The sequence below is a fragment of the Palaemon carinicauda genome, chromosome 42, assembly GCF_036898095.1.
Source record: "Palaemon carinicauda isolate YSFRI2023 chromosome 42, ASM3689809v2, whole genome shotgun sequence".
Taxonomy (NCBI): Eukaryota; Metazoa; Arthropoda; class Malacostraca; order Decapoda; family Palaemonidae; genus Palaemon; species Palaemon carinicauda.
This window is the reverse complement of record NC_090766.1, coordinates 29,261,682-29,276,373: the sequence shown is the minus strand read 5'-3', so window position 1 is coordinate 29,276,373 and position 14,692 is coordinate 29,261,682. Positions and strand designations below refer to the sequence as shown.

The 14,692-nt window shown below is 41.9% G+C and overlaps 1 long non-coding RNA gene across 1 annotated transcript in view; it reads right to left on the bottom strand.

The window, feature by feature from the left end:
• Positions 1 to 5,677: 5,677 nt before the first annotated feature.
• The window catches only part of LOC137633278 (uncharacterized), a 12,731-nt gene continuing 3,716 nt past the window's right edge, over positions 5,678 to 14,692 (bottom strand). The window contains exons 3-4 of the long non-coding RNA XR_011042167.1: positions 13,121 to 13,228; positions 5,678 to 11,501 (exon numbers count right to left, since the gene is read on the bottom strand). This is a non-coding gene — a long non-coding RNA (uncharacterized lncRNA). The remainder of the gene's footprint in view (positions 11,502 to 13,120; positions 13,229 to 14,692) is intronic.

Genomic DNA, 14,692 nt, shown 5'->3' with positions numbered 1-14,692 from the left:
AGAGGTGAATGTAGATTGGTGCTTTCAGACTCCAGCTCTTAAGACTTGGGAGACAGAAATTCTTCTTAAACGCTTTGGGTTGAGCTGCCTCAGGGTCTCCGTGAATGGCTCTCGCAATAACTTTCGAGCCAGAAAGAGATGGTGTTGCGAGAGATTCTCTTAACCTTGTTGGTACTGAGGAAGAGATGACTGAGGCGTGGTCTGAAAGGTCTAGTGCGCTTCAGGTATTTCCTTAACCCCCTGACCAGGCACAGTAGCAATTGGTCAGTATCCTGTGTTGCCCTATTGAGGCTGGAAAATTGAAATTCTCTAAACCTCTCATCGGCAGATGAAGGATTCTGGGTTTTGGCCACAAAACTTGGCACGAAGTTAAGAGAGACTTCTCCCCCATCCTCTAGTATGGGTGACTTCGTAGGATAGAACGTGAAGTTCACTAACACTTTTTGCCGAGGCCAGAGCTACTAGGAAGACTGTCTTAAGGGTGAGGAAGAAATCAGATGCTTTATTTAAGGATTCATATGGAGGCCCCTTTAAGGAGCTTAAGACCAGGGACACGTCCCAAGGTGGTGGTCTAATCTCAACTGGGGGGCAAGATCTCTCAAAACCTCGAATCAACAAGGTGATATCTTCTGAGGTGGAAAGGTCAACTCCTCTCAGTCTGCAGATGAGGCTTAAGGCTGAACGATAGCCCTTAATTGCCGAGACTGAAAGGAGTTTCTCCTCCCTGAGGTAAACTAGGAAGTCTGCCACTAAAGGAAGAGAGGGATCGAGTGGAGACGCCTCGCCCTCTACACCAAGCTGCAAACACTCTCCATTTTGCTTGGTAGAGGTTTGTGGAAGATTGGCGCAGGTGCCTGGACATGTGTTCAGCCACCTTTCCTGAAAAGCCTCTGCTTCTGAGGAGAGACTGGACAGCCTCCAGGCGTGAAGTTTCAGGAGGTGGATTCTCCCGTGGAGGATACCACTGTGTGGCTGCGTCAACAGACGGGGTTCTGGAGGCAGGGACCTCGGCACTTGAACCAGCAGGGAAAGAAGATCTGCGTACCACTCTCTGCTTGGCCAAGCCGGAGCTATTAGAGTTAGCTTGCAGTCCTGAGAGATCCTGAGTTTGTTGATCACCTTTCTGAGCAGGCAAAAGGGAGGGAAGGCATAAGCGTCGAGGTTGTCCCAGGAGTGTTGGAGGGCGTCCTGGATCGCTGCCTGATGGTTTGGAACTGGGGACCCGTAGCAGGGAAGCTTCGCATTCAGATAGGTGGCGAACAGATCTATTGTGGGTAAACCCCACAAAGCTATTACTGTCCTCGCTACTCGAGGATCCAAAGACCATTCTCCACTCAGCACTTGGTGATGCCTGCTCAGCTGATCCGCCACGATGTTTCTCCAGCCCGGAATAAACCTGGCTGAAAGAGAAATGTTGTGGCTTTCTGCCCACTGGCAGATCTGGACTGCTAACATAGAGGTCTCTTGCCAGAGTACCCCCTTGCTTGTTGATGTAGGAGACGGCTGTGGAGCTGTCGCTCATCAGAACCACCTCTCGTCCGTGTAGATCTTCTACAAAGAATTTTAGGCCTTTCCAGGCAGCTAATAATTCTAGGTGGTTTATATGGAGAGACTTCTCTATCGGAGACCAAACTCCTGATGCTAATTTGGGGCCTAGGATGCTAATTTGGAGGTGGGAACCCCATCCCCGTAGCGACGCGTCCGAAAAGTTTTAACTTCGGACTCGGGTTTTGGAGGGGAATGCCCTTTTGGGTGTTCTCTCTGGTCGACCACCAATGAAGATCTTGTAGTACCAGACTTGGAACCGCCACTGCCAAGAATGGGGAATCGGACTTTTGAGACCAATGGGTCTTCAGATGCCATTGGAGACTTCCGATTCTCGATCTCCCGCCTGGAATTAGTTTTTCCAGAGAGGCAAGATGACCCAGAAGACACTGCCACACCTTGGCTGAGGGTGGTAGTGGAGACAAAAGATTGGTGATGGACTGATCCAGTCTCCGAGGCCTGTCTTCCGACGGAAACACTCTCCTTGCCTGGGTGTTGATGAACATACCCAGATAGTTCAAGACTTGGGTCGGAGTTAAGCAACACTGTGCATTTACAAGGATCCCCAGATCCTTGCAAAGATTCAGAAGTCTTCTCAGATGATCCAGAGCTAGTTCCTTGGACGAGGCCAGGAGCAGCCGATCATCCAGATATCTTGGCAGACAAATTCCATGTTTGTGCGCCCACGAAGATAAGAGTTCAAAGATCTTCGTAAAGACCTGTGGGGCGGTCGAGAGGCCGAAGCACAGGACTTTGAACTCTAAGATTTGACCCTGAGCCAGGAAGCAGGAATTTCCAAGAAGTGCGATGGATTGGCACTTGGAGATAAGCATCTCTCAAGTCTACAGATGCCATGAAGTCTCCTGGGCGTACTGCTTGGGTGACGAAAGCCGCTGTCTCCATTTTGAATGAAGTCTGCTTCAGAGTCGAAAGATCTATTACTGGTCTCCAACCTCCCGAGGCTTTCTCTACCAGAAAGAGGAGACTGAAAAACCCCGGAGAAGAGTCGGAGACCTCTTGAATGGAGTCTTTTAGAAGCATGCTCTGTATCTCCCGAGCTAGGGCGTGCAGTTTCCCGGGATCCCGAGGGACCTGGGAGGACGAGATCGGGGGAGGAATGAGGAGAGTCTATGAAGGGAATGCGGTATCCCCAACGAAGCACCCTTATGGTCAGGGCGTGCCGTTTCCCGGGATCCCGAGGGACCTGCGAGATCGGGGGAGGAATGAGGAGGAGAGTCTATGAAGGGAATGCGGTATCCCCAACGAAGCACCCTTATGGTCCATTGCATGGCCCCCATAGCTTTCCAACTCCTCCAACTCACTTGCAGGCAACCCCCTACGCACTGTGAGGGGAAGTCGTGACCCTATTTCTGTCTAGGGTTCCTCTCTCTGCCTTTAGCCTTAGGAGGAGCTGACTTTCCTCTGCCCATAGGTTTGGGTGTAAAAGAGGGGCGGCTGGGGTTCTTGGCTGGCAGTGGAGTTGCGGTAGTTGCCTTGGGTTGTGGAGTTGGCTGCTGTTGCATTGGACGAAAGGAAGCAGCCTTTTGCATTGCAGTGTCCTGCGTCTCCTTCCTCCAAGTCTCTAAGGTAGAGGAGACTGCTTGTCTAGAGAGGAGGAGAGATTGCAGGAGATAGAGTTCCTCAAATGAGATTTCTCAGATTTACCGATGCTCCTATGCAGTCTGTAGACTACCGATTCCCTCCTTTTAAGAATCCAGTTGCCCCACATCGTTGCAGCCGTAGCAGTTAGAAAGTCCATTGTCTTGGCACCATCCGCCAGGACTTCCTGCAGTGACTGCATGGAATTTTGGTTTGAAAGGTCCTCGTGGCTTGTAAGGTAGCCCACTGTGCCAGACCACGTGTCAAACCAAGATAGTGCCTCTAAAGAGACATTGACGCTGCTTCCATTGTCGAGGCTTCCGCTGCGGAAAAGGAGACTGGAAGGGAAGAGTGTGTGTCTGCAGAGCAGCCAGGTGTAAGCCTTGCTGTGAGGGGATCAAGTGTCTAGAGGCAAAGGGTTGGCGTCTCTGACTTTGTAAAAGCGCCTTTGCCTCGAAAAAGGAAACCAGCATTTTATGGGATCCTTGAGACTTCAAGGAATTAATTTCCCCCGAGACCGCCAGCGAGACCTTCCTCAGACGGCCTGCAGTGTGAATAGACCAGGGAAGTTCGATTCTGGTCTTAGGGTTAGGTGAAGGACGACAGTCTGTCTAAAGCTGGAGCGTCGGTATGACGAGGCGACAGGTGTAAACCTGCGAGACCAGAGATATTACACATCGTTCTTAGAGCCCTCAGATAGGCGGACTCGTCTTTTGATGGTTGTTCCTCCAAGGAATCCTCAGATCGTGCTAATTCCTCGTGAGGGAGGGCGGTAGAAGCCCGAATGTCTGAAGGTAACGGCGAGGTAACATATTCCATTTCCGACAATCCAGAGGAAGGCTAAGCGCTGGTTGATGGCACCGCGCGCGCAAGATCCTGCCAGGTAGTTGAAGGTTTAGGCGAAGGCGACCGAATTAACGGTACGGTCTCAATAGGAGAATGCGTTGATCGGCGGCCTGGCCTTTCACCACTGTTCTCAGCCGAAGAGAAGGGCTGAACCCCTGCGTCTTCTTCCGAAGTTCTCGCGAGGCCCATATTTTGTAATTCATTAGAAAGTACAGGAATGGGTGCTGTTCTGTCTGAAACGCGAGGGCGCGGAGAATGACCTCGCGCGGATGTGTCCGGAGACTTGCGCGCTCGGAAGTTTGACGTACGGGAGCGCTCTCTCTCTGGAGATACTAAGCGACGGCGAGAAGAAGTGTTCTCTCTCGCCTTCCCAGCGCGAGCTGAGCTCCTCGCGAAGGAATGAGAAGGAGAGGAATTGCACTCAAGTGTTTTCTCTTCCCTTGGTTGCGCTCTGGGGACGATCAGATTTAACCTCGGCCCAACGGGAGCGCTTATTGCGCTTGAGAGAACTCTCTCGTGAAGAAGAACGCGAACGTCTCGTAGCGCTCTTTTTATAGCGTCTAGATGATTCTCGGCGAGACATTTCATGAAGAGATAGAAGGCAAGGAAGAACAAAAACGATGATGTCTCTCCCTATGGCGCCTCTCTCTCCGACGAGAACGTCTTGGCGAAGGAGAGCGAGCTCTCCTCTCTCTCCAATCCTCTAAGGAGGAGGAGGAGGAGGAGGAGGCGGCATCACGACGATCACACTTGCGACGTAGTTTCGTTGTAATGCAAGCGAGGAGCAAGGTAGGCTCCGCAGGGGCTGACGTTATTACCTCCGCTGACACTTCAGGGGCCCCCGATTGAGCTGACGGGATATCGGCGAGGTTCAGAACTCCCGAGGATTCCAAAACATAAGGGACCTGAGGTAAAACTGTGCCTGCGAGGAACTAGTTCCACACCTGCACCGAAGGAGGAAATCCAAGGGCAGGCCATACCGCTCGCACGTTATCGGGAATAGAAGGGGTAATAGAATTATTTCCGATGACGGACGAAACTATCCCAATGGGGATTCGCCTGCCCCGGGGGTTATGGGTGTTAAGTCAATGGTGTCGCTCTTCCTTGACTTCCCCCCGAGGAAGGAGGCAAGGAAGAGTCTGAAGGAAGAGATCGAGGCCAAAGAAGAGGCCCGAGACTCCTTACCTTTCGACAGGGATCCTGGAGGTAACGAATCCTTCTTGGATTTCTTCTTCTTTCTCTTCAAGAACTTATCCCACTGCATAGGCGACCATTCTTTACATACTTTGCAGGGGGAGCCTTCAGCACACCTATGACCTCTGTATGAAGGGCATAGGGAATGAGGATCCACCTCCGGTGGTGACAAATGTGACACAAGATTTCGGGGGAATCCCGGGACACTTTCTCAAATTAGAGGACATCACATCTAATTAAGAGGAAAAAGAAAAAGTTAATGAAAAAAACACACAGTTAAGAAAGGCTAGTCTGCCTGTCAAAAGCAGGAGCAGCGGTGTTACCACTGCGACGGTTAGAATTTGATTGAAGGTACTCAGTAGCTACCGGCCGGCAGTCCCCCACCCCCAACAGGGGGATAACTACCGGCCCGGTCGTTAATGACCTTAAGGTTTTCTGCCGTATTTTCCAGCTCGCGCTAAATATCTCCTATAGTAAAGAATGAGGGTTTGTATTGAAAAAAATGGTAAAGCACTAGGTTCATCACAATTTGAAATTAAAACAAATTAAAATAGTCGATACTTAGTAAAGAGGGGTAAAAACCGATGCAGTACATACCAAGAGCCTCAAGACAAAGGTGACATTATGGGATGTGTTAATTACAAGGGAATTAAACTAATAAAGAATGGTTTGAAATTTGTTTGAATGTACTAGATGGGGGATTGTATAGATTGGGAAACAACAGTACAGTATGAATTCATGAAGGGGAGAGGGACTGTGGATAGTCTGTTGTAAGTTGCTGAAAAAAAAAATATTACTACAGGGAAACCAGAAGCTTACTTTGTAGATTTAGAGAAGGCTTATGAAGGAATATCAAAGGAAGTGGTGATTTTGTGCTAGATAAAGGAGGAAAGTCCTGGAGAAGTTGTTTAGAATGGTAGACAAGATACACAAAGGAACAAGGACATAAGTAATAACCGCTGTCGAAGAAGCATACACCTTTCAAGTTACGCGTTTGATTACACCAGGGGTCGGCATTAACCATTTTCATTTATGCTAGTCTTTGATGTGTTATGTGAAAAGACCAGAAATGAACGAGGTTTGGGAGTTGCTGTATGCAGAAGATTTGTCGATTACTGCTGAAAATGAGGAAGGCTTACAGATAAGGGTTGCAGTGGCAAGACTTTGGAGAGGGGTGGCTTGATGCTAAATGTGGATATGACTGAAGCTGTGGCAAGAAGTATGGAAGGTAGGGAAAGACTAGCAATACATAAAGTAGAGGATCAAGTTATAAAAAAGACAAAATAGATAGTTGGGATGTACTGTAAGTCAGATGAGAGGATGTGAGGCTAAGTTGGGAGTAGGACAAAAGCAATGGTGTGATAAAAAGTGCCAATCAAGCTAAAAGTAAAGTTGCTATAAAACAGAGGAATTAACTTGCTAGCTTTTAACACCAAGCGGATGATTTGTTCATTACTGCTGAAAATGAGGAAGGCTTACAGATAAGGGTTGCAGTGGCAAAGACTTTGGAGAGGGGTGGCTTGATGCTAAATGTGGATATGACTGAGGCTGTGGCAAGAAGTATGGAAGGTAGGGACAGAATAGCAATACATGAAAGTACAGGATCAATTTATAAAACAGAACAAAATAGATACTTGGAATCTACTATAAGTCAGATGGGAGGATGAGAGGCTAAGTTTGAGAGTAGAACAAACTGTGGCGTGATAAAAAGTGCCAATCAAGCTAAAGTAAAGTTTCTATAAAACAGAAGCATTAACTTGCGAGCTTTTAACACCACGCCAGAGTTTGCCATAAAATCAAAGCATTAACTACCGAGCTTTTACACCGCACCAGAGGTTGCCACAAGTATTCAGTAGTTTAAGCAACTCTTCATTACTGAAAATGAGAGAGGACCTGGGAGAAGGTCAAAGGGTGGAGGGGCCAGTGATGGATACAAATACTAAAGTGAAGCAGGCATTGAGTAAAATGAAAAATGATAAAGAACCAGGTTCATCAGAATTTCAAATTGAAATGGTCAATAACTAGATACAGTGGGGGGAATTAATCTTCAATTAAAATTTTCCAATACTTGCTAGCACAATCAAAATTCTCCGATAGACCTTTGTCTATTGGCTCATGTTGATTGATGCGCATTTGAGTATTAATATGTAATTTTCAATTTAAATTTAGTTAGCTAGGTCACCTACACACTCAACATTTACCGATAGACCTATAGCGAGCAGTAAGGAAGGTAAGGATAGGATAGCCATGCATTAAAGTAGAGGATCATGTTATAAAAGAAAATTTAGATACCTTGGATCTACTGCAAGTCAGGAGGGAGGGTGCAAGGTTAAAGTTGAGAATGGGATAAAAGTAGCCTAAGGGAGTAGTAGAAGTGGTGTGATAAAAAGTACCAATCAAGCTAAAAGTAAAATTGCTATAAAACTGAGGCATTAACTTACGCCAGAGGTTGCCATCAGTATTAGTAGTTTAAGTAACTATTCAATACTGAAAATAAAAGGAGCTAAGATGCAAAAAATTGAGTAGAGGGGGCTGTGATGGAGATGAGGAATACAGAAGTGAAGCAGCCAGAGGTTGCTATAAAACTTGAGCATTAACTTACGAGCTTTTACGCCACGCCAGAGGTTGTCATAAAATTATAGCATTAACTTACGAGCTTTACGCCGCGCCAGAGGTTGCTATAAAACTTGGGCATTAACTTGCGAGCTTTTACGCCACGCCAGAGGTTGCCATAAAATTATAGCATTAACTTACGAGCTTTTACGCCGCGCCAGAGGTTGCTATAAAACTTGGGCATTAACTTACGAGCTTTTACGCCACGCCAGAGGATTGCCATAAAATTATAGCATTAACTTACGAGCTTTTACGCCGCGCCAGAGGTTGCTATAAAACTTGGGCATTAACTTACGAGCTTTTACGCCACGCCAGAGGTTGCCATAAAATTATAGCATTAACTTACGAGCTTTTACGCCGCGCCAGAGGTTGCTATATAACTTGGGCATTAACTTACGAGCTTTTACGCCACGCCAGAGGTTGCCATAAAATTAGAGCATTAACTTACGAGCTTTTACGCCGCGCCAGAGGTTGCTATAAAACTTGGGCATTAACTTACGAGCTTTTACGCCACGCCAGAGGTTGCCATAAAATTATAGCATTAACTTACGAGCTTTTACGCCGCGCCAGAGGTTGCTATAAAACTTGGGCATTAACTTACGAGCTTTTACGCCACGCCAGAGGTTGCCATAAAATTATAGCATTAACTTACGAGCTTTTACGCCGCGCCAGAGGTTGCTATAAAACTTGGGCATTAACTTACAAGCTTTTACGCCACGCCAGAGGTTGCTATAAAATTATAGCATTAACTTACAAGCTTTTACGCCGCGCCAGAGGTTGCCATAAAATTATAGCATTAACTTACGAGCTTTTACGCCGCGCCAGAGGTTGCTATAAAACTTGGGCATTAACTTACGAGCTTTTACGCCACGCCAGAGGTTGCCATAAAATTATAGCATTAACTTAAGAGCTTTTACGCCGCGCCAGAGGTTGCTGTAAAACTTGGGCATTAACTTACGAGCTTTTACGCCACGCCAGAGGTTGCCATAAAATTGTAGCATTAACTTACGAGCTTTTATGCCGCACCAGAGGTTGCTACAAGTATTCAGTAGTTTCAGCAACTATTCATTACTGAAAATGAGGAGCTGGGAGGACAAAGGTGGAGGGGCAAGTGATGGATACAGAATACGAAAATGAAGCAGCCATTAAGTAAACTTAAAAATGGTAAAGAACAAGGTTCATCAAATTTCAAATTAAAATGGTCAATACTAGCTACAGTGGGGGAAAGTGATTTTCAATTTAAAATTTTTCTAATACTCACATGCATAATCAACATTCTCCAAAAGATTTTGTTCTATTGGTTTATATTGATTGTAAAGGCGAGTATTAAACAAATATAATTTAGTAAGCCAATAGTCACCAGCACAATCAACATTCACCAATAGATATATGGCGAGCAGTAAGGAAGGTATGGACAGGATAGCCATCCATAACAGTAGGACCATGTTATAAAATAGAAAAATTTAGATACCCTGGATCTATTGCAAGTCAGGAGGGAGGGTGCAAGCCTAAAGTTGAGAATGGGATAGAAGTAGCAAGGGAGGTAGAACTGGTGTAATAAAATAAGCCAATCAAGGTAAAAGTAAAGTTGCAATAAATAAATGCATCAACTTGCGAGCTTTTAAGGCATGCCAGGTCGCTTTGAAATTGTAACATTTACTCACAAGCTTTTGCGCCACGCCAGAGGTTGCTATAAAACCGAGGCATTAACTTACGAGCTCTTTCGCCATGCCAGAGGTTGCCATCAGTATTAGTAGTTTAAGTAACTATTCAATACTGAAAATAAAAGGAGCTAAGAAGCAAAAAAATGAGTAGAGGGGGCTGTGATGGAGATAAGGAATACAGAAGTGAAGCAGGCATCAGGTAGAATAAAAAATGGCTAACGAACCAAGCTGATCAGATTTTCCCAAATTGAAATGGTCAATAGTAGCTACAGAGGGATGATGAAATAGTGCCTGAAGATTGGGAGGAGAGTAATATTTACTGTATATTAAAAAAAAAAAAAAAAAAATATGGCATCTACAGGGGAATTATGCTGTGTGGTGGGAAATTTTTGTTAGTGTAACAGATGGGATTTTAAAGATTGGGAAACAGCAGTATGGATTCACAATGGGGAGAGGGACTGTTGATGTCGTCTTTATAGTTTGATAGAATACCCAGAGGAGTGATGTTTCGGTACAACCTTTATAAATAGAATACCCAGAGTTGTGTTTTGGTGCTTGCAGAAGGATAAGTCTTTGAGAAGTCTGTTAGAACAATTGCTGGTCTTGGATGTGTTATATGGAAATCAGAAATAAAGTTGTAGGAGTTGCTACATGTTGTAGACTTGGAGATTACTGATGAAAATGAGGAAGACTTACAGAGAAGGGTTTTAGATTGGCAGGAGATAGAAAGGGGTAGCTTGATGCTAAATGTAGATAAGACTGCAGCTATGGCAAGCCGTGGGGAAGGTAGGGACAGGAGAGCCATACACGACAGAAGAAGAGCAGTTATAAAACAATAGATACTTGAGATCTACTGAAAGTCAGGAGGTGGGATGGGAAGCTAAAATTGAGAATAGGATAAGAGCAGCACTGGGAAAAATGGAGTGAGGTACCAGGATCAAGCCAAAAGTCATAATCTAACACTAATAAGACCAAGAATTCAACATATGCATCAGAAACATGGGGTTCAAAGATGAAAAAAAAAGATTGATTGATTTCAAGTTGTCTGGCATCCTGGTATCGTGGGAAGAGGAAAAAAAAAACTGTAGCAAAACTGTAGCTTTAGAGAATAGACATAATGACGAGGTGCATAATAGGAATTTTATAGCTTGTAAAATAAAGTAGGAAATTAGAATAGCAGGCATGGTAAAGGCTCAATCTAGCCTACAGTATGTATGTATGTATGCTGTGCTTCATGTTCAGGTAGGAGATTCAACTTACAACAAATTGTTGATATAAATTACCTTTTTCAATGGATTGTACTGGCTATAAGAATTAGAACTCAGTAGTCTTGTCCAAGTGTCAAACCTGCCATACAACAGTTAATTTATACTGTTGTAATTTTTACCATCAAAAAGGTTAGATATCCTTGACCATGATCGACGAAACCTAACCTATTCACATATTTTGCACTATCAGTTTATTCAAACCTTACATTTAATAGTTTAGTTACTTATGTACCATATTCAGTACCATATACATAAAACACAGGTGAAATAATGTTAGCCATAATAGTAGCAAAATGCTGCATGGCTATTTAATGGAGTATACATATTACAGTAGATTTGACAAACTACACTAACCATTAAGTGGGGAAGGACTATAAAATATATGCAGGAACAATGCCAACTGAATGAATATAAAATGGTAAATGTTGAAAAATTTCAACAAGGCTAACAACTCAAAATAATAATGCATACCCAATGTGAAAGTCAACTATCGCATCTTCGTTTTTTTCAATCACTGACACAACCTTGTACATTATGAGATCTCAAGAGGGAACGAGGACATTAATATAAAAAATTACACACATCTTATTTGGTCACAATCAGCCCTGATGATGAAAGGGAAACTACTAATCATTTTGCTCCTACCTGCGATATTCAAGTCACTATTTTTAGCATAATGCAAGGGCTTCTTTCTTGGCAGTTCTCACAGAGTCGATGGGCTATCTTAAAGTCTAACGCCAAGTTTTTCAGGTAACCAACATCTCTTGGGAACCTGTAAAATAATCAGTTTTTATATTTAGAAGATTTTTTATTATTCTTGTACAACAAAAAAATACAATCATCATAAAAACATTTTACGATGTTCTACATTTATAGAGGGTTGAAAAGCCACTGTTCATTAAATAGGATGCTGTTTGTCAAAGTTAGTTGAGTACATATTAATGTATACTGTACAATTACTTGTCTACCCTATTTTCTATTTCTCACATGACAAAAGTAAATTTTGTTAAAAATTCCTCAAGTGAAAAAGTCCTCTTGCTTGGGAACATGCATAAGACATTTTCATGGCAGGTTTATAAATACATTAGTTAGACAAGTTTTAATTGGAAGTTTCTATAACCAATGTAATTACAGCAAACTGCAATAATAATGCTTGCATTTCAGTATTGAAAATAAGACAAGAGAAGTTAGAGTAAGCGATTTCAAATAAATTTTTCTATGAAGGATGAAGATAGAGACCTTCAAATGGCAAGAGTAAGGAAGAGGGAAATAGGTACAAAATTCTCCTTACAAGCATTAGATCACAATTAAACCCAAGGATAAGAGGCGAAAAATCGGAATCACTTCAGTTTCAACCAAATTTGTATCTATTTTTTTTACTTCATATTTTTTTAGAAGATTCATGCAAAAGAGTTACTCCAACCTTCCACAAATTAAGGGTTACGGAAAGATTCTTCTGATAATGCCAGATTATGCCAACGATGTACTGGCTGGTTAGTTTTTCTCAATGATATTTTGTTCTTTGTCAATGCATTGGGAGTAAAATTGCTTTGTCCTTTGTTCTTGATAATGAAGTATTGGTACGGTAAAAATGCTTAAACCTGCCATGGTTGCTTATTTTCAAGTACGTGCAATTGAACGGCAATTTTGGAAGTCAATGGAACTACAGAAGTAGCTAATAGTTTCCCCATTAAAGTCTTCGACTTTCAGCTGGTTACAGTTAAGTATGTGGTAACAAAAAAGGTTACAAAAATATTTGCCAATTTACCTCTACAAGTTTGTTCAATTGATATTTGACACTGAAATACTATGACAGGAATAATACATGTAGAAAAAAAAGTCCACTTGCCAGAATAAAAAGAAGCAGTGAGAATGTTTAATTGGGATTGAAACGAGCATACAGCAGAGTAAAACCGATAAATTATACAATCAATTAGGTAACAAGGCCTTTGGAGAAAAAAAAAAAAAAGAAAAGTTCAAAATTAAAGGCTGCTATGAACAACTACTATATGAAAAATGTGAGAATTCAAGTTTTCCCGCACCCAGATACAGGCAAACAAAGTCTCCTGTTTCTCCACTTCGACTATGAATTTATTTTTTTTTCCCAATTATGAAAATTGGTCTTTAAATCACATAGCTCTATTTTGCAAGTTTTCTGTAAACTCCCATGGAAACATTCATATATACCTGCTTAAATCTGAAAATCTGCAGCATAAATTGAGCAAATTTTTTTTTTAAAGCATACTATTTGAGCAGGAATAAATTTTCATATCTAATATGAAGTTTGGTTAAAACTAATTTTGATTAACAATCTACAATATCTAGAAAAGTTGTCTTATGAACTCTAAATAGAGGAGACATTACATGTCCTTCTGGACAATAGAATATTACCTTTTAAATTCGAAGTACGGTTTATATAGGGATCTTGTGCAACTCTCAGGGACGTGTTCCAACCAAAGACTTCCATTTTTTCATATTGGCCTGCTTCACAGTTACTATCTGAAATTATTAAAAAACATATAATACAAAGATAAATCCAAATATCTATTCTATTATCAACTTCCCTAAAATTCTTCTACAGTATTTATCAAATATCTATACTTTCTTTTTCACATAAAATTACTACTACTGTTCTCCAAACCTACCTTCTATTAAGACTACTAAATGGCTAGATTATACACTGTAGACAATCTTTTCCAAATCTAAACCTGTCCCTTCAGCCATTTGCAACTTATATTGAAAACATTACTTGGTATAAGTTTGTCTTTTTAAAATGACACTTCTCTACTGTATACTGACTTGACCTTTACCCTTTTACATAAAAATATGTAGACTCCAGAATGACAGGAATGGAAGATATACTTTCTTTAATAATCTTGGAATGTTAACTACATTACCCAACTTGAAAGGCATAATATGCTTCACTCATTGTGTACTTGTCTACCCTATTTCCTATTTCTCACATGAAGAATTTTTAACGAAATTTACTTTTTCTTCTCAAGTGAAAAAGTCCTCTTGCTTGGGAGCATACACAAGACATTTTTATGGCAGGTTTATGAACACATTAAACAAGTTTAAATTGGAAGTTTCTATAACCAATGTAATTACAGCAAACTGCAATAATGCTTTCATTCCAGTATTGAAAGTAAGTAAACAGAAGTTAATGTGATTTTAAATTAAATCTTTCTATGAAGGATGAAGATAAGAGACCTACACAAATGGCAAGAGTAAGGAAGAGGGAAATAGGTAAAAAGTTCTACTTACAAGCATTAGAGCAAAACTGAACCCAAGGATAAGAGAAAAACCGGATTCACTTCAGTTTCAACCAAATTTGTATCCATTTTTTTACTTTTATATTTTTCTAGAAGATTCATACGAAAAAGTTACTCCAACCTTCCACAAATTAAGGGTTATAAAAAGGTTCTCCTGATTATCCAAATGATGTACTGCCTCGTTAGTTTTTCTCTCTATGGTATTTTGATTTTCGTCATTGCATCGGGAGTAAAAATGCCCTGTCCTTTGTTTTTGATATTGAAGTACAGTATTGGTAAAGTAAAAATGCTCAAACCTGGCACGGTTGCTTATTTTCAAGTAAAGTGAACGGCAATTTTGGAAGTCATAAGTCCTAAAATAAGTGTATGTCAGCAGTTCACTGTCATGGATTCCGTTCTACAGCAGTTGTTGCTTCTAATATTTTAAGTTATTGGCCAGTTTCATGGGCATTACTACTCCAGAAGTAGCTAATAGGTTTCCATGTGACAATCCTAAACTTTCAACTAGTTACAGTTGAAGTATGTGGTTAATACAAGAATATTTGCCAATTTACCCCCTACAAGTTTGTTCAATTAATATTCGACACCGAAATACTAGGACAGGATTAAATCCCGTAGGAAAAAAAAAAAAAAAAGTCCACTAGCCAGAAAATAAGAGCAGTGACAATGTTTAATTGGAATCGAAGCGAAC